Here is a 20,820-nt window from a genome sequence, read left to right as displayed (position 1 = left end):
ACTAATCTTTCTATAAATTTATAAGAATTGACTATCCATTAAGAACTAGAACTCACTTAGCTTCTCCATACCTGCCTTCATATCTACAGGAAGCAATTTTAGTTTTTGAAAGAAAGACTCAATTCAATATCTTTGTTTAGAACCTGAAGTCTACCTTACTGATGAATCTGGTGTATCTGAATTAAAATAAGATTTAATCATTATGTTAAAATTTATTTTCCTTAAACTTTAAGGAAATATGGCTTCTATTATTTTCAGGTACAAATTGTTAAGTTTCAAACACCTACATGAACTGAAAATTTTTTCTATATTTAGTACAAAACCTAGTAAAATTCTTTTTTTTTTAACTCTTCAGCAATAGTTTAGATAAAAACATGTCACAATGAACTCAAAACTATTTTAATAAATGTAAACCATCTTATTATCTTGTACCACACAGTCCCTGGGGTCACCAAGGATAAAAATGGTGAGGGAGATGCAGTCCATCTCCGTTGTCTTAGGAGAGCTGTGCAGCTCACTGTAATAGGAAAACAGAGAACAGACAAGAAGTTTCTATAGAACTTCTGGCAGCCATTTGATTAAACAATAACTTACTAATCATTTTTAGAAAATTTGGTTTCCTATTCCTCATATCCAGAAAATACGCCAGTGTAACTAGATAATCTCACCTGTATACTACATCCATCCATACATGCACACACATAGATATGCAGAGTATGTAAATATCTCATATACTATAACAAACCTCAAGGGTTTTCTTTTATACATATCAGGTGAAAACAATCCAGGTGCTCAGCCCATTTGCTTTCCCTTTATTTTCTGTCTCAATCTTCTTAATTATGTGATTTCTAAAGAATAAAAGAATTTAAGTTAATGTATCTGACTTGAAAGCTTAAAATACAAATTCTCTGTTACTTACTGTTTCCCTTCTAAGTACTAGAAAGCTAAACCATAGACATTTGTTTGTTCAAAAGATAATTCTTGTCCAAACTAAAGACATGTATATTTTCTTTGTTGTTTTTCATCTATTTTCAAAATAGGGTCTAAATTTTCTACTACTTCCATGGCCTTCTACTGTCATTTATCAAGTACTGAAATTACAAGCACACACAAGCTTATCTACTTGTGGTCTGTAACTTTCTCTACAAGATTAACTAGACCCTATCATCTCTAACATAGGAGTTATCATTTATTTACTATGTGAATAACATATGTTTTTCATAAAAGGAACAATACATTTTTCCTGAGCATCTGCTCCTAGTTTTACATTTGCTTTTTATAGAAGCTGTTTTCTAACACATTAAACCCTATACCATCACATATAGGATTGAAGTCCTGTATTCAGCCACAAACCAGCTGGCTTGTGGGGAGCCGATGGAAGGTGACTATCATCCTTGCAGCCATCTTGAGCCATATACCTTAACAAGAGGCTTGATTACATCAGCTTCCAACAGCTGAGCACACTCTGATAACAACTTGGTTTAGATACCCAGGAACTTTTCTTGGGTGTGTGAGATTAAAAGTGTGTGACTGAAGGGCAAGACTTAGAAATCAGATTTAGAGACAAAACCTAAGGGAATGGCTTAAAGGTGTGACTTAGAGGGGTGGCTTAGAAGTGAGACATATAAAAGGCGAGAGGCAGACAGAAGAAATTATTATTAAGAGTAGGAATTAGGAGAGTACAACTTGGAGTACAATTATGAGTACTATTATGGGTAGGAATTAGGCAGAGTAGGAATTAGGCATTGAGGAAGGAGACACTTGGACTAGAGAACTCAGAAGAAGAATTATTAGTTATTAGGTACTTGGCACTTGGAGGAAGAACAGAGAATTAGGCATTAGACATTAGGCACTTAGCACTTGAAAGAAACTTGGAACTTGGAGGCACTAGGGACTATGGACTAGAGACTAGGGACTCAAGACTTGGGACTTGGACTAGGAAGAGAGACTAAAGAATAAACAGGATTGAGTCACACTCTGTCTGGTCTCCATTCTTCGAGTCTGTCCTCTCTCTCTTGCTGAACCCTGACCCGCAGACCTGAGCAGCTGGGGCAGTGAAGGTTCTAGCAGTTTAGCCCCCAAGGCTTTTGGCAGAGCAGGTTCAAACATTGACAGAGCAGTCTGCAACATTTTGGCCCTCCAGCGTGGGGCAGCTCGTGCCGCAACACTGGCTTACTACTATTCCAGATGGTATGATGTAAGAATCAAGTAAGCAGGATTAACTCAGTAAAAAGTTTTATGGGAAAAATGACAACACTTGAACAAGTAACACAAAAATGTGTATTTAGATGCTGCAAATATATGGTAGCAGGCTTATAAATGCAGGATTTATGACAATACTATAAGAAATTGACATCCTGGCTATGCTACCTGTTTGTTTTTTGTTTTTCTTTTTAGTAGCATTAATAAGTAAAAAAGCTGTTTAAGTAACATTAATAAAAAATTTTTATTCCTTTATAAAGATATATGAGTAACAATACCCAAAACTGGACTATACTAGTTATTCATTCTTTCAAATGTCTGTCTACAGAGTTACTCTAATTATATTTCCCACTGCAGACTGCGGGTCAGACTACAGCCTTACCAGATGTTGTCTTAAGGTCCTCACCCTAGTGCCAACTTGACTTCTTGGTAATGATGGTCTGACTACATAGAAAAATCATAGAGGATAGATGCAAAAACAAATAAAAAAATCCCCACTCATATCTACTTGTCTCAGGCTCTGGCTGAATCTTTCATGCACCATGACAGCCAATTTTGAGTATATCCAACTCTCATAAAAGGCCAGTGAAAGAAGAACACAAACTGGAAAAAAAAAATTAAAGAAAGCCGATTTAGTCCCAAATCAGAGGAAGCCTGACTGATAAGATAAAGGACAGAGCAGGAAGTGAAGATCCACTTAAATATATTTAAAGTGCAAATTTTACCAGCCCTCACCAAACTCCCAAAAGTTAACAAAATGATGTAAGTATTAAAAATATCAAGCCAGGTGCAAGACTTAAACCCCAGCACTCAGAGATAGAGGGCAGGCAGATCTCTGTGACTTCCAGGGCAGCCTGGTCTACAAAGTGAGTTACAGGACACTGAGGGCTATACAAAACACCCTGACTCAAAAAACAAAACAAAATTCTGACAATTAGCTTTCCTGTGAAAACCATTATGACCCTTTAGATAATCAATAGTAGCATATCCAACAAAAATGCATGTAATACTGGCAAGAATATACACCATTAACAATACGTGTTCTATGCTGCTACAGCAGACTAGACAAATGCACATATGGAAAACAGCTGTGTCAGAAATATAGTAAACCACACATTTAAATAACTAACATTACTTGGATTTGTACTAAAAAGTCAGACCCCACAAGCAGACCATCATGTACTTAGGTGATGCCATGTGAATGTTCTCTCTATTTTAATTTGTCAATAAAAGTAACAGAGCCTGTGATTGAATAGTTGTGGAGAAAGGTGGGACTGGAGGCTCAAAAAGGGGTGGCAGGCAGAGGAAGAAAAAGAGAGAAGGAAAAAGAGAGAAGGAAGCCACTATGAACCAGAACCACCTGGCTGGGAGAAACCTCAATTAATAAGGAGTCTTAGCATTGGGAAATAAGTCAGTATTGTATTAGATTTGCCCAATCTTGACATATGACTTATAATTACAATATTTGAATTGTGTGTCATTTATATGGGCTATTAGGGTTGGAAAATTTAACAACAAGTTGGCGCACCTTATGTCCAGCTTAGAACTGAACTATGCTGAGATGAAAATCCAGCCCCCATTCCCCACAAACAACTAGGGCTTCACTCTAAAGCTGCACCAGGGTGGAAATTAAGCATGCAATGAGTCTAAGGGGTTTACAGAGAGCTGACTGAGAGGCTCCCTCCCCAATCTCCAAGCAAACCTAGGCAACCAGAGGTAGCTTCCCAACCCTGAGCTGGGACACAAGGTGGCGCCAATGTCACAACATAGTTGGGGTTCCCTGACAGAAAAACCAGGGACACAAAGTCAAGGATGCCAGAGAAGTAGCCTTCACAACTGGAGATCAGCATCTGAAAAGACAGCAGCTATCTTTCCAAAGCTTTCTCACAGACACAAAGAGCTGATCTAGGCATCTGGGCCCTCAGTCAACCTTTTCGTGCACCCTTTCTGATTTCCTATATTCTCCCCCCACACCCCAACCTTCACACACTTCTAAAGAGGGCACAGGACAGCCAAACCAGCTCTCACAAATGGTTACACTGCAGGCTGCCAGAGATCAATACACTGCAGGCTACAGCCCAGACAACAGATCAGAGGGCTCACAACCACAAAAGAACAAGGGTCTTTGTGCTGTCAGCCCCTCCCTACCAATAAAAGAATTGGAAAGGACCACAGAAAGGGCCACTAAGTCCTAAACCAAACACCAGAGAAAAACAAAGACACCAAAAAATAAGACCAAATAATAAAAATTAAAATAGTGCTGGGTGGTGGTGGCGCACACTGTTAATCCCAGCACTTGGGAGGCAGAGGCAGGGGGATGATGGTGATGGAATAACAATCAATAATAAATACCAATCAATAATCAATAAATGGTAATCAAAAATATCAATACTAATTGATAACCAATAATGATCAATAAGTGATGGCACACACTTTTAATCCCAGCACTTGGGAGGCAAAGGCAGGCAGATTTATGCCTGTCGAGGCCAGCCTGGTCTACAGAGTGAGTTCCAGGACAGCCAGGGCTACACAGAGAAACCCTGTCTCGAAAAAAGATAAAAAATAAAAAATAAAAAAAAAGAAATATATTCTGTAGGCAGAAAAGATGGAGGGTTGGAGCCATCTAAGCCCTTAGATATCAGATATTAAGCTAGAGAACTGGGTTTCAACCTTCCTAATGCTGTATCCCTTTAATACAGTTCCTTGTGTTGTGGTGACCCCCAACTATAAAATTATTTTCATGGCTACTTCATGACTGTCATTTTGCTACTGTCATAAATTATCATGTAAATATCTGGTTTCAGATGGGTCATGGCCCACAGCTGGCAATTGCTCAGCTGGGGATTCAGTCATTACATGCTGCATTATATATATATATATATATGTTGGGTCCAGGATTTTCTGACTATGCCCCCATTCCTCCTGTTAGGAATAGTAATGTATATCTGTGCCATTGGATGCTGAATTTAATTCACTATTCGAACTCACAGTGTTTTATTGAGACTGTGGAAGACTAAGGGGGCTTCCAAAGTAGGATTAAAGACACTTTGCATTGTCACAATGGCCTTTGAGCCTTTGGGACCTGGGAGTGGAATGTAGTGGACTGAATGAGAATGTCTACCATAGGCTCAAATATCTGAACCCTGGTGGTGACTTAACAGTCTACACCTCACTAGAGGCAGGCTCTGAGGATAGTATGTAGACTAGCGTCAATTCTAGTTCACTCTCTCTGTTCATGTTTGGGGTTTAACATGTGATCTCTCAGCTCCCTGCCATGATGGTCTCATTCTTCTGAAAGCACAAGCAAAAATAACCTCTTCCATAAATTACCTTGGCCATAGTATTTTTTTACAACACCAGAAAAGTAAACAATACGGGCTATAAATAATCGAGGATTAAAACAAATTTTTTCTTAATCCTAAAAAGTTCACAATAAAATTAGACACCAAAATAGTAAAATGTACTCAACCTCTGTATTCCACTAAATATTTCAGACAGCATCCCATCCTCCTGCATAGCAGAACTGCTCATCCATCGTCTGGATCTTGGCAGCCATGTACTCATCCCAATCAACCAAGAAAAGGCAAGACAATAAACAACAGTTACAGCTCCCTGCTGTAATAGTCAGTCCGACAGCCTGCCCAGCAAAGTCAATAGCTTTGGAAATGAAGTAGTGGAGGCAGTGGTATTTTCTAGAACCCAAAAGTGCATGTGGCTGGATAGAATATGCAGGCAAGTCTCTGGAGGATGAGACCCAAAGAGAATGTCTGAGAGGATCCTGTTGGCGAAAGGGTTATGCCAGTTTGAGTCCAGAGGTGTCCTACCCCCAGAAGAATCTCCCCTCCAATGAGTCCAAATGGCTACTTAAAGGGTGTGGCTCATAGCAGACCACGTCCCATGCCTACCACTACTGTGTAGCCCACTGTCCAGCTATGAACCAACACAGATTCACTGAACTGCTATGAGTGAGAAAAATAAAGTTGTAAGACAAACTTAAGCTCTTGAAAAGGCAAGTAGGTAAATGTTAGCAGTGGGGGAAGGGGTCATAGGCAAAAACACAAAAGCAAACACTGAACAGCTCTGATCGTAAGTCCCACTGTACTGAGGTAACTGACATGCAGTTGTGCCATGGGGAGACAGGAAAGCAGTACTTTTTTTTGTCTTGAATATTCTCATAAAGAAGCACAAAGTGTCTTGTGAAGCTTATACTGTATACAACTGACAACTACGAAAGTCCCTAAAGGACACATGCGGCAATTTTTTATCCCACTTTCTGGAAATGGGGCTGGGAGAAGGAGAAAACAAGCTGTCAACTGAATCATACCACATGTGTACAAACCACCCCTGTCACTACAGGACCACCCATTGTCCAGCATAGACCCAAGATAAGCACAACTAGAAGCTGAATGGGGAGGAGAGTTACATCAGGATGACCTCCCCAACAAGGTCAAAGAAAGAATGTGGGCTTTTTAAGGTTCAACAGACTGAATTCATATCTCAGCTCCACCAGTGCTAACCTAGTGACCCAAGGCAAAATCCCTCCTCCTCAGGCCCTCATCTCCTCAGAGGCTAAATGAGATAGCCATGGATATTCCCATTAGGTACTGGAGCAGGTAAGTCGACCAGGCAGCGACCCACATGAAACCCAATCAAGTGGCATGGTAATGCCCTCCATCACCATAACATGCCAAGGGTTGCTATGGGTTCTCTCTGGCTTCCATATGTACTCAGTACAGGTAGAGTAGGCAAGCCCTGGGGATTAGGCAAAGTGGAGAAAAGTTCAGAAGTCTTTGCTTAACAAATGGTGGGTAAGACCTTCAAATATCACCAAACAACCCCTGACATTAAAGGTGATTTAGTATGTAAAGGAATATGAACTATTAATGGATTGAAAGACTTGGATACAATTTACATAATTCACATTCACAAATATATACAGAGATGAAATCCTCTGGAGTTGACAAACACACTCAGTTAAAGAACAGCTAATTAAAATGCCAAGGAAAGGGTACTGACTGATTTCAGGTAAAAACTATTTAAACTGACTCCAGTTTTTATGCAGAAGAACAAGGGGCCAAGAAAGGCCAAATACTCTTGAAAAACTAGAGACTTGCCTTGCCATGGAGACTTAGAAAGTTATAGTAACACAGAAAAAAAGACCCAGGCACATATGAAAACCTAGGTAGTAGCGTGTATCTGTAGAAGGAAGATATCTAATCAATGAAGCTAGAATACACAGGAGGTAAAAATTCGAGTTCTGTCCTGTGTCAAACATGAATAATAATCCACATGTATTCAGGTCTTAAATACATGAATAAAAACTTTGAGAAACATAGAAGCTCCTCCTCACGTAAGTCAGCAGTTCCTGAGTGCCCATGTGACAGCAGGCAGCATAGAATTATTAGGATGTGAGGGCACTATGAAATAACAGAGAAAGTCCCATTTAACCAAAATCAAAAAACAAAAAAAACAAAAATACAACAATTTTGGTTTTTTGTGTATCTAAAGATTCCACAATTAAAATAAAAACAAACAAAATTTAAAACTGGAAGCTATAAACAGTGTTGGTAGTGCATTCAACTGCTGACAAAAATTAGTACACAAACATAAAGCTAAAAAGTAATGAACGCCCCCCCAATGAAAAAAAAAAGAAACAACAACAACAAAAAAAAAAAAAAAAAAAAAAAAAAAAAAAAAAAAAAAAAAAACGAATAGATAGAAAAGTAGACCTGATCCAAAATAGAAAAGAATGGGTAGTTAACATGTAAAAAGATGTGTGTGTCCTGGTACCCGAGATGCTAGGTAAGACCACTGCAGCATCTCATGCCTGCTGGTTACTGCTGAGTAGAGACCAGCTACAGAGAGAGCAAAGCTAAGCAAGTTGCCCTTGGATTTTGATAGGAGCTAGGTGAGTAGGTGAGACTGGGATCCAGGCAAGGGGAAGACGGTGATAAACTCTTCAGTATGTCTCTTGTGTGTGTGCGTGCGTGTGCATGTGCATGTGCGTGTGCGCGTGCGCGTGTGCGTGTGTGTGTGTGTGTGTGTGTGTGTGTGTGTGTGTGTATTTGATGAAGGCCACCAGGACACGTCTTGCTGTGTACTTGGCTGCAAGCTGTTGTGGTGAGTAATCTGGCTTTAGAGCCATGCTGCCTCCCCCCCCCCCCTGTGCTGATCCTCCCCTCCCCCACTGACATGTGCCTGCTCCTTTGGTTCCAGTGAGGAAGCATTGAATCTGGGCTAAGCTCTTCCTACCATGCTGTCTACACTCCTTCAGCACTTTTACCTGCTCCACCCTCCATCAAGCTGAGGGTCACCTGTCTAGAGGAGGTGCTCACCTGAGTTCAGCATGGGGACCCGCCCACTATCCCCTCATCTGTCCAATTCCCAGAAAGCACTGGCAAGTACATGGGGAACCATCCCCCTTCTGCTAGAATCCCCATTCTTCCTAAGATCCACACCCATCTTCAGCATGTCATGTGGTAGTGGTATTTAAGAAATGTGTCATTGAAACTCGACTTGCTCTAGTTTGTGTTTTGCCATAGGAATTCTGAAAATACTAAGTAATTAGAACAGGTAGTGGGATAGTAAAATTCTCTTCTCTTCCAGGGAAGAGTTCTAATCAGGAGCAGGTTGTAAGATCTCTAACTTCTAACCTCACACTAGAAAGGGCAGGTGCACCAAACTGCTGCCATGCTTGTAGAACAGATAAATGTATTTGATTTATTGTAAACATATTCCAGATCCATGCTGTGTGCATGACACAGACCATGGCCTACAAAGAGTCCCCCCTGCCCCAAACCAAGCTAGAATCATTCTGAAGGCATCACAGGCAGTTATACCACCTGTGGCCAGCAGGTGGTGACATGAGACTGGCCAGGAGCCCAGGCTGCTGAGTGACAGTCACTGGTCAGAAGGCACTAAACATCTATGCCCACAGAGTCTTTATATAATTAATATGTGTGCAGTGGGCAAACCAAAACGGTAGGATGAAACTCTGAAACAGGAAGGAGAAGGTTGGAGGGAACAACAAACATGACAGCACTCATGTAGACCGAGACACCAGGGAAACACACAGAAGCACTTGGTGGACACAGATCCTGGCAAAGGAATGGAAAGAGCATAAGGCCTCGTCCCACAACACAGTGACAGAGTAATTCTTAACATCCCAATGGTTCTTCTCACCAGAAAGTGAATCAGAATACCTGACCCAGATTTCCTAAAACACCAACCATGTGACCTGTAACACTAATCATTAGAGTGCCCCTCTCCCTGACCCCCCTCAGTACCCTACCCCCGACTATGAAAATACCCACCTCACGTCAGACCAGTCTCACAGGAAAAAAACAAAAAACAAAAAAAGATGCACTCAGGTTCCTCCTTGACCCCCAGGGTATCACAGAGCTAAGACAGTAAGGACCGAGAAGAAGACCATCTATCCTAACAGCCTGGACTGGAGAAGAAGCCCCAATCTTAAGGGGCACATGAGTCACCCAAGGTCACACAAGACTCTAACAAAGAACAGAAGGCAGATGAGACTCACACTTCTTCCTTCGAAGCCTAGACCTTCCTTTTCCTTCTCCAGAAAAGTTGCCCTCTCCACACACACACATCCAAAAGTTTTTCTTAAAATCCTGATCACTCCACAGGAGATGCACACTACTGCCATTCAGCCTCCCTGAGGATGTCTTTCTCCTGCACCCAGGCTCCTGGTAGACCAGGCTTCACAGCTAAGGGCCTTGAGCCAGTGGCAGGATGGAGACTGGGGATGAGCTAAACATCTGTGCTGAGTAGTCTGAGGTGTGGTGAAGAGACACGGGGGAGGCAGTAGTGAGGACAAAAGAAGCAGATATGAATTAAGTTTTCATCCAGTTTGTGTAACTAGGAAGCACTTGTGCATGCACAGTCACCAGTATCACACATAAAACAGGATATTTCCAAGCCAGCCCATCCATTGACACTTTCTCTAGAAAAATTCATCTCCCTTTGTCTTTTTCTCATCCTGGAGCCTCCTGGAGCCTGGGAAAGTGTTGCCAGACTGCTGGCTGCCCAGTCCACAGCAATCCCTCAAAAGCAGTAGCCTGCCCACCCCCATCCTGTATCCTTGCTTCCTCCTCTTCCTGGGAGCCCCTTAAGTGAGCAGGAGACTATGACCTCCACACCCCCATCCCACTCCCACCATGCTACAGACTTTGCCTGCTTTCAGGAGCAATAGAAAAAACTCAGAAACCACCCTCACTGTCCCCCACCAACACAGAGGCACAGCTGCGCGATCTGACTCACACCCATGGATGCAGGTTTCCTAGTGCAGGTACTTCAGTGTGCCTTTCCTTAGGAGAAGGAGGCAGTGGCAAACTTTGCCATCTTTCTAGGAGAGCATGTATCTCCAGGAAGACTGACAAGTTGAAGCCTCCATTCAGCCATAAACAAGAGGGAAAAGGGAAAAGAAAGCTGCAGGGGTTGGGAGGGTGCTGCAATTTTTAAAAGCACTTACCTTTGGGCAGAGAAGGGTAAGATAGTGCAAGGCAGAAGTAGAGGACATTCATAGTGTGGAAAGCAAGGAGATGGAGCAACAGAAGACTCAACGGTAAGGATTTACCCAGAATATTACATTGAAGAGGAACATCGTGTGCTTCAAGCAGCTGAGATAGCCCCTGGCCAAGCTGCACTTTTTAAATTCTAGGAGGAACACAAAGGACAGGTCCAGGTAAAACCCACATACTTGCTGCCTTTGGGCACATTGTACTTGTCAGTCTTAATGTCAGCCTCCGTGCAGATCTGATCCGCAAAGCAGCGGTGCCTCAGAAGGTGCCAGCAATGAAGACACGGTCGAACAGGTGGCCAGAGGTGGACGATTTGACAAAGTCCGAGCCCAAGCCCTTGCTGTCCAAAGATGGACTCCAGTGGATTGAAGAATCCTTGCTACTTGATTTCATTCCCTGGGGGCACAAGGGGAGGGAGGGGTACATTGCTCCAAGAGTGGGATGGAGGGGGCACCCCAATAGGGGACGGGTCCTGAGCGAGTTTGCTTTGGAGCTTCGCACGCCCCCTCTCTGCACCCTAAAGCATTAGCAGAGCAACTACCTCTGGGGGTTCACTGTCTCTGGGACTCGCCTCACTCCAAGCCTTAGCCGGCTGGCCCTGGAGGGCTCTTCGACACCGCTATAAGCATGCTTGGGGAGTGGGCTCCCCTACATAACTAGGCTTCTTTGGAGAGAAGAAACTAGGCAATTTGACTGCCTCTTCCACCCTGGGACCCACCACCTTGCGGGCACTAGGCCTCCTTTGCTCTGTGACTTTGAGGAGCCTCTGCCGGCTCTGGGCTGCCCAGGTGGGTCCCGGGCAGAAAGCCTCGCGAACCGCTGCAGCTGCAACCACTGGGCTCGCCCTGCTAAATCCCAGCCCTGACTCTTGACTCTGAAATTGCCTAGGGCCCCTTCACCAATCTCTGTGCCCCACCCCCTGCTTTGCATCCAACCAATGGGATCAAGGTTTGTCTAGTTCCAGTAGGGGAGCTACTCCCTTCCCCAATGACACAATATCTTTACTAGCATTAGCAGTCTGCTTGTGTGCCTAAACTAGCGTGCCAGAGCCCTGGTAAATGTCGAGGGCACAGTGGCTGGGAATGAACTAATACCTCAATGGGAAAGCACTGGTCTCTTGCCCCAGCAAGGGCAGCGAGCAGATGAAGAGAACTGGAGACACCAAGAACCCAAGGAAGCCAGAAGATAGGGCTAGGGGAAAAGGCTGGAAGAAAATGAAACAGCAGCCACTACCAGGCTGGCCTCCACCCCCCTATGATCATCAGGCCTGGCTAGCCTGGGGCATGTGGTCTTAAGAGGTACCTTTTTACACACACACACACACACACACACACACACACCAGGATTTTGCACACGTGGGGATGCCTACTGTGCACCGATAAACTGTGGCAGAGATGAAAGGTATAGGAAAGCGCCCTCTGGCCTCCGAGGGGCACGCCGCCTGCCCTGCCCCCTCCATGTGCACAGGCACTTGCTGCTCAGAGAGACTCCTGCAGCTGTGCAAACTCTGCCTCCATGTTCCCCAGTGGGGCAGCAGGCTTCAAGGTGCAGGCGGCTCAAGTGGGGCATTGCTTTTGCCAGCAGTAGAGCAAGGTAGCAATGCTTTTGGTCACACCCGGGTCCTCTCAGAGCTGAGGTCAGAGAAAAGACTGGAGAAAAGCCTGCCAGGGGAACATCTAAAAAACCCCTTGATCCTGTTGTAAAGCACTGCAATGAAGACAGCCTACCCTGGGCTATGCAGGAGTCTGCATTGCTGACCTGGGGCCACCAGGTCATGGCAAAAGATAAAAACTAAAAGACTGCAAGGTGTGTGGGGGAGGGGGGAGCAGAGACCGAATCTCTCCTTTGTGCAATGAATCAGTGTGGGAGCTAACTTTTACCAGGCTCCCAGCATCTAACAAGGAGCTTAGGCTCTGGAAGGCACTCCATAGGGATGGCTAGATTGATGAAGCACTTCCTAGGAGTGGAGATGTTGACCCTGGAGCCCTCAACCTGGGCTCAAAGGGGGAGGGAGCTCTTGAGGAAACACAGGAGTGTTACTATGTGCCCTCTGGGCAGCAGAAAATCTACTTAGGGGAAGAAGTCACTGGAGGCACAGATAGACTCAGATGGCTGTGGCTGTGCAGAGAGGGGGACAGTGATTCTAATTAGGGGGACTTCACCTTCACTTGCCCCACCCCACCCTAGAGGTGATAACTCTGAGATCTGTTTTAACTCTTCTGGGTCCCTTTTGAAGGAGAGAACCCAGCAGCAAAGCTCTGTGTGAACAACCACCACTAACATCTCTCCTTTGAGGACCAATGGTCCTGGGATCTACAGAAAAACAAACAAACAAACAAACAAACAAACAAAACAAACAAACAAAAAAACAAAAAAACAAAACAAAAAAAAAAAAAAACAAAAACAAAGAGCTGGGTCCTGTGAGAATACCAAGCAGTCTGACCAGGAAAGTCCTCTTCAGCCTCACCTCCAGGATGCAGGGTTACAACTTCTCTCTTAGAGCATTACTTCTGGTGAGGGCACCCACCAGCTGGACTAGAGTCAGGAGAGCTGCTCTACCCTGGCAACTCTTGCCTGGATGACAACCATTCCTCCTGTCAGTGTGGAGGCCAGGATACCCAGGTTTGTTATGTGTGAAGTGAACCAACAGGGGTGAGACCAGTCAGAGCAGACATGGTCTGAACACAACATGGTACCATTATATCTCAGGTGGAATGAGGTGTCCCCAAGGGTCCCATACCTTGTTAATTTTTTCCCATGTCTTCTCCCTAGTTCATACCTGCATTGGTCACACCAGTATCCCCTGGCCCCTGGACTACTCCATCATTGTGGCTGATTAGAAATGAATATATACCTCTAGGGTTTGGGACCAGACAGCCAGATGCTAATGGGCAGGTAAGAGAAGAAGGCTGTCCAGTGTCACGGCCCTGCTCCCCCTGGTCATGCTTATCAATGCTACAGTGAAGTCTACTGTGACACCTGGGCTGAGCCACTATCAGACTAATAAGGGAAAATGCAATTCATCAACCCTTACATTCACCAGGCTGACCCTACCATATAGGTGTGGTGACAGCTCTGTTTTATGGAAAGGGAAATGGTTGGCTTGGGTAGCTTTCCAAGCCCAGTGTCCTCCTCTCTTGGATTTTAAACACTTGCTGCCCTTGGCAGTCTTCCAGTCTAACAGAAAAGGCGCAAGACGGAGCCTGAGGTAGCATGTCCCAATTTGGGTTAAGGCTGGGGTTATTAGGTAAAAGGATGCTGAATTAGGTGAACAGGGAGGAAGATGGCTGGGGTGGTACTCTGGACAGATAATCAGCAAAGGGTGGTAATAAAGGATGGAGAGAGGGAAGTGCAGAAGAATGCAATGAGGAAGAGAGGGACTTTACTCTGTCTTAGAACAAAAGCAGATGGAGTGCGATCATACCCATCCCCTCAAGGAAACCTTCCACTAGTAACAGGTCATTATAGGCAGGCTCCTGAGCATAGACACCAGGATGGATGGGACACCCAGGGGTCCCAGGAGCTCACCAGCTAGCTAGCTCTGGAAACTAGCCTTCTATCCTGGCTCTACTTGTACCCATGGAAGTCCAACAGAGTGATGCAGAGCCCACACAGCACGCTGAGCGGGAAGCTGCCCTGTGGCCCTGCCTTGGACCAGAGCTTTTTGAAGTGGTTAGGGGAAGGTCCTGAATGTGGCCCACTCAGGAAGCAGTTCAGGGGACATGACTGGGTGAGAACAGGGGTTACTTTGCAAACTACTTTGAGTACTTTGTGAAAGTTGGAGCCTGTGGCCACCTTGGGGCTTAGTTACTTATGTGGGGCCTGGAAAGCTGTGCCTGGCAGCAGGGGGAAGAGAGAGACAGTGAAAGGTTAGCACTGGCTGCTGCAGTATTTTATATCTCCAATTTGAGAAGCTACTCTCCCAGTCTTCTCAATCCTCTGCATCCTATCAGGTCCAGAAGAGCCTGAAGGCACAGTCTGCTTTGAGGGCCTCTCTGCATCCAGACCAGCTTTGCCTCTCCGCCTTGCTTTTATTTATTTATTTTTTAATGAAAAAAGAAAAGAGTACAAGTACAGAATTCTCAAAGAAGGGCAAGAAAAGTAAATGTGAGAATCCAGCATTCCAGATCTGACTAGCAGCCAGGAGACAAGGGCTTCCCAGGAAATGCCAAGTGCTCTGTGCCTCTACAGAACTTCCTAGGCTCCAGGTGAGACAGGGCTCAGTCTCCCATGCTTTCCTCACCAAGTGTATACCTTCTGGCTCAAGATGGCCACTCCTGTATGTGACAGGATGTTGTAGAATCTCACAGCCCCGAGCTTAGCCATGAAAGCAGACTAGAGGGGAGACCAAGGTGCTGCTTGTGGTGGCCAGAAATAAACAGGCTGGGCAACCACTTTAGAGGGCAGGTTGTTGGCCCAGGTCCTAAAGTTTACATTTGGCATCTTTGGCTATAGAAGTACTGTCAAGCAACCACCTTCTGAGTGAGTGAGTGAGTGGTGGCTACCAGAGGCCCACCTTCCAGAAGTCTACCTGGAGACTCCCTACACAGGGGCCACTCCCCTATTTGCTAAGGAAACAAAAACACAGCTGCAATTTGCATTCACAATGGAGGATAACAATGACTGAAGAGGTGGAGAGTGGGGAGCTAAGTGAAGCTGGGCACACACTACTCCAGTTATCCCAGCTTTTGGGAAGCTAGGTCAAAACAATGATTTCTAGGCCATGCTTGGCTACACAGTGAGGGGGGATGTGAGCAAGGAGGGAGGGAAGTAAAGGGAGTTTAAAGATACTTTTTTTTTTTTTTTTAATCTGCTGTGTATGTGTGTGTTTCCTAAAACTAATGAGGAAAACAAATAAGGTTTGCCTCAGAGGGAGGGCTCATAGTTCTAAGAAGGGATGAATTAATTGTTTAGTTCACATCACAAACCAGGGCAGGCTGCATCTTCTAGAGAGTGGCTCTCTCCCTCGAAGTTTTATATTATACATACTATCATGACTCACTTGCAGCTGGGACGTTCTGCAGACTTCAGGGTCTCCTGTCTCCTTCCTGTCCCTTGTCCCTGGTTCCCTCTACTGTGCCTGGAGGCTATAGGGATGGTGCTGGAGTCGCCTGGAGGAAACAGAACAGAAGAAGCACTTAGCAATGCTCTACAGATAAGAAGATGGAAATGTACCCTGATGTCTGCTTTGCTCAGAAACCATCAGAGGTACTCATCTCCACCGGAGGGATAACGGTGTCCATAAGCGTGTCCCTTCCTGTTGCATGTCTGAGAACTGTCCTTTGGTTCTTTCTCTCCTCCCTCTTCAGGCTGGCTCAAGTCAGTGAAGGTGCCTCCAGCTGGAAGTGTATCCTGAAAGCACTCAGTCCTCCCAAGATCTCCTAAGAGTTTTCCTCAGGTCAAACAGCGCTTGAAACCTCGAGCCGTTCTAGAAAATCTTTCCAAAGTTTTAGATTGAGTCAACAGAAATTTATCCCAGTTGTGGCCCAATCAAATTGGACATCTGGCCAACCATGACCCAGTAGGCTACGCCTCCTCCACACATGCCCAGGATGCACGTTCTGTCCGCACATGCCACTCTGAAGGCACAGGCACACACACACTGCCTCCAGCTCCCTCCCTGTTACTGCCTCTGCCTGGGCTTCTCCTCACCCTGCCATGTGCTGAGCATCATTGCCCCAGAGCAGAGTCATCATCCATGTCTGTGACACCCACAGTACTGCCCACTGCCTGCCTGTTGTGCCTTTACCTCAATGGATGCCTCCCTACCGTCTTGGCCTCCTCTGCAGACCATGCATCTATGGCCACCTTCAGATTCAGCCATCTTCAGAAACTATAAAGGAGCTCAAATGCCCATCCTGGACTCTGTGAGCCTCAGTGTGTCCAGGTGGCTGTGCATTACTCATTCCTCAAGCTCTGGTCTCAAGAGGTCTTCTAATATCCCAGCAAGACCAGACTCCAGTGCACACCTGCTCCGCCCCTTCCCTACAGTTGCCAGAGAAAATGCCAGCCACACCCATGGTTGGTTGGACACAGCAGGGACCTGCACTGAGCAGCCACCTCCCTCCTCTTCCTCCTTCTCCTCCTCTTCCTCCTGTTCCTCCTACTCCTCCTCCTACTCCTCCCCAGGCCTGCAAAGGACAAAAGCCTTGACAAAGGCACCCACACCCCACCCATCTCCTGAAGAGATGGGCTTGAAGCAAGCACACTGAGACTGAGGGCCAGACAGAAGAAGCAGAGCCTTAGCTGCTGTCCAGAGGACCCAGGCAGGAGACTTGTAGTTCTCTGAGCACAGGGCATTTGGTGAATGAATGAATAAGTGAGTGAGTGAGTGAGTGAGTGAGTGAGTAAGTGAGTGATTGAGTGAGTGACTGAGTGAGTGAGTGAGTGAGTGAGCGAGCACACTTTTATTTTCTTATCCATGTAATGAAGCTGAGTGTGATCATGAAGGACAGATGATCTGGGAGTTTTCCTATGTACTAGAAGACACTGCCCTTCAGAACAGCCACTCACACTCACACTCCAGCTGGCCAGCACGACATAGGAGTGTGACAGAAACAAAGGAAGCCCTGCATAAGTTCATCGGCCTCTAGAGTTCCTCAGCACTCACAGAGCGCCCACCCTGGGTTTGCCACCTTGGTGTCATCAGGGAACCTCCCTGCTCAGTCTGTGTCTCCGGAAAGAGTGAACGTCTGCTGTCCACTGTGAGCGCTGAGAGGCCCTGCTCACAGGGGAAGAAGGCTACATGACAGTGGCTTGTGCGGGGAGGCTCACACAATGTTCTGTCAGGAGGAACATGGCTGGGGAGGGGGGGAGTTTCAGCGCAGGGATGGCACAGGCAAAAGCAACATTTCTTTTGTTTCTGTTTTTTGGTTTTGGTTTTTGGTTTTGTTTTTTTTGTTTGTTTGTTTTTGATTTTGGTTTTTGTTTTGTTTTGTTTTGTTTTTTTGTTTTTTCGAGACAGGGTTTCTCTGTGTAGCCTTGGCTGTCCTGGAACTCACTCTGTAGACCAGGCTGGTCTTGAACTCAGAAATTCCCCTGCCTCTGCCTCCCAAGTGCTGGGATTAAAGGTATGTGCCATCAATTATTGACCATTATTGGTTATCAGTTAGTATTGATAATTATTGATTGCCATTATTGATTGGCATCAATTATTGATTATTATTCCATCACCAACATCCCCCTGCCTCTGCCTCCCAAGTGCTGGGATTAAAGGCCTGTGCCACCATGGCCCGGCATAAAAGCAACATTCCTTAGGATTCGTTCTCATTAAGGGACTTTCATACTTCTGATCCTATCTGATCCTTACACCAGACCCCTGCGAGATGAGCCAGGAACGCATCCCAAGTTCTGAATGAGAAATGAGTTTGTATAGCAGGTGGATTCTACCTCTCCTGAATTCTACAACAGAGCTAGCAGCTTTTTTCTGAGAACAGTGTTATGTGAGGCTATGCTTCTGTGTGCAAGGCTGGCCCGCATGGAGCTGTACTTCACACACATCCTGCACACACAGAGACGAACAAAGGAAAGGAGAGAAGCTGGAGTGAGAGGAAGCAATCCTCCTCCATCAGGATTACCAAGCTCGGACAATCATGGAATTTCCACATCCACTGCGACCTCAGGGGACACACACAGCCCATCTATCCTGGGAAATATAACAGAAGCTGCTTGCCCCGAACACCACCTTCATCACCTCCATCTAGAGCTCCCTTTTCCTCCACACTTCACAGACTATGAGCACAGACACTTTGCCAAGTGAAAGCAAAGACAGGCCCTGTCTTCCAAAACCATGGCCCAGCAGAGTAGAAATAATAAAACTGCAATAGATACTAAGTGCTTACCAACCAGCCCACGGGGAAAGCCCTGACCCACAATGCTTAGGGACGACACCATGGCCAATTGCAAACAACCCATTAACACCAGCTGGCAAATTCCCTGATTACTTACCGCTATGAAGGTCTCAATTGGCCATCTAAGCAGACTTCAGCAAAACACTGTAACAAACCCAGCCCCATCCAGGGCCCTCCAGCCCCACCCCACCCCCAGTAAAAGTCTCAGTGGTTAGAGTTTGGGGCTTAGTGATGGAGGCTGAACAAGGCACAGGGAAAACAGGGCAGGGAGCTTTCTCAATCTGATGAGGTGTCCTCAGAGAGACCATGCACCCCAGAGAGAAAACTGCAATAATCCTGTCCCATGAGGCAGGCCAAGTCAGTGCTCTGGGCAAAACCCTACAGCCTCCCATGGCCCCAGAGTAAAAGATGAAGTTCTTCCTTTCTTTCTTTCTTTCTTTCTTTCTTTCTTTCTTTCTTTCTTTCTTTCTTGAGATAGAGGAGGAGGGGAGTGGAGAAGCTGAGAGAGACACAATAGACAGGCTCAGAGAAGAAAAGCTCTGGTTCCTTTTGGTGCCTCACTTTTATCAGGGGGTGCAGCTCTCTCAGTACCCTATAATCACAGTGCAGGCAGGGATGCAGCCAGTGACTTACCATTCGGGCATGGACGCGTCCTGGACAGCAGGTCCTCCTGCCAGTGTCTGCCAGCTCAGATCTTATCCACAGGATGGGAAAGGAGGCCTGAGAGTGGAGGGGTTTGGGCCAAGGTCCAGCTGGTCCTCTGTGATCTCAGGACACAGGACACCTACAATTCTCGTTTGGCCCTGACAACAGCAGCTGCCATTCGGGGCTTACTATGTGTCCGAGGACCGTGCTAGTTTTTAAACTTCATAGAATGCTCGAGGAAGTATTAGTCTTGCCACTTTGCAGATGGAGTAACTGGGGTTCAGAGGTTAAAGAGATCATTCAAATACATGAAGCCAAGACTGAACTGGATTGCCTTAGATTCAAAACCTAAGTCCTTAACCTATGCCACACTGACCTGATAAGAGGAAACACACACCCCGCCCACATGCCAGCTTGCCAATAGACTACCTGGGAGAGAAACACATCAAGGGAACCAGTCTTACAGTCCTGCAGGACTGCAGGTGCTTAAGGCAAATGTGGCCCTTGGGTTGGATTGGCCAGCTCTCAGTTAAACAGGCCCTGGACCAGGCCCCTCTTCTTCTATCCCTACTTTCTCACTCACTCACTATCACTCTCCCCATGCCATCACTGGATCCCTGGACTCCAATGACTGCTGGAGGTCATGTTCAAGTCTCACCTTGATTCTGTCCCAACAAGGTGATAGAGCCAGGTTCCCCCTGCTGTACTTGGTTCTATCTTGGAGGGATGCTGCACTGGGCTGTACCCAGGTGATCAATACACGTGCTGCAGGCTATAGCCCAGACAAAAGACCCAGAGGGCTCAAAACCACAAAAGCCTAGGGTCTTTGTGCAGTCAGCCCCTCCCTACTAATAAAAAAAATCAGAAAGGACCACTAAGTCAAAAACCAAACACCAGAGGAAAACAAAGACACCAAATAATAAGACCAAATAATAAAAATTAAAGTAGTAATTACTGCACTCTTTTCATCCTTCACTTCCTCCCATGTGAGTAAGGTGCTATAGAGAATTAAGGAGTTTCTTAACTAGTGATTTAAAAAGCAGTAATTTTGTTTTGTTTTGTTTTGTTTTAACATTCTTAGCTTCTCTGAGTATATGATACCAAAGTCTAAGAAATTAAATTTGCCAAGATACATTGAAGAAAATTTTGCATATTCTAGAGACTAACTCTAAAAACTGTACTAGGATCCACTCGAAAGTAACATTTACCAGCAAAACTTGTAATTATAAACAGTATGACCCAGCCAGACAGTGGTGGCGCACGCCTTTAATCCCAGCACTTGAAAGACAGAGGCGGGTGGATTTCTGAGTTCGAGGCCAGCCTGGTCTACAGAGTGAGTTCCAGGACAGCCAGGGCTACACAGAGAAACTCTGTCACAAAAAATAAATGAATAAATAAATAAATAAATAAATAATAAACAGTATGATCTGCACTCATTAAGCAATGCAACTATTTTGGTTGATTAGTACTTAATTTTAACTTAACAAACCTCTCCTGAATGATTCAATCATCACAGAGACAATACAATACCACAGTAATGAAAATGTAGCTCCAGCTTTTATCTACATAACAAGGAACTACAC

The 20,820-nt window shown here is 45.3% G+C and overlaps 1 long non-coding RNA gene across 1 annotated transcript in view; it reads right to left on the bottom strand.

Moving 5' to 3' along the window:
• The window catches only part of LOC143437377 (uncharacterized), a 28,031-nt gene extending 8,644 nt beyond the window's left edge, over positions 1-19,387 (bottom strand). The window contains exons 1-3 of the long non-coding RNA XR_013106870.1: positions 19,226-19,387; positions 15,745-15,853; positions 10,799-10,878 (exon numbers count right to left, since the gene is read on the bottom strand). This is a non-coding gene — a long non-coding RNA (uncharacterized LOC143437377). The remainder of the gene's footprint in view (positions 1-10,798; positions 10,879-15,744; positions 15,854-19,225) is intronic.
• Between the last annotated feature and the right edge of the window lie 1,433 nt (positions 19,388-20,820).

Source organism: Arvicanthis niloticus, chromosome Y, assembly GCF_011762505.2.
Source record: "Arvicanthis niloticus isolate mArvNil1 chromosome Y, mArvNil1.pat.X, whole genome shotgun sequence".
In the NCBI taxonomy this organism is placed as follows: Eukaryota; Metazoa; Chordata; class Mammalia; order Rodentia; family Muridae; genus Arvicanthis; species Arvicanthis niloticus.
This window is presented reverse-complemented; position numbering and strand designations above follow the sequence as displayed.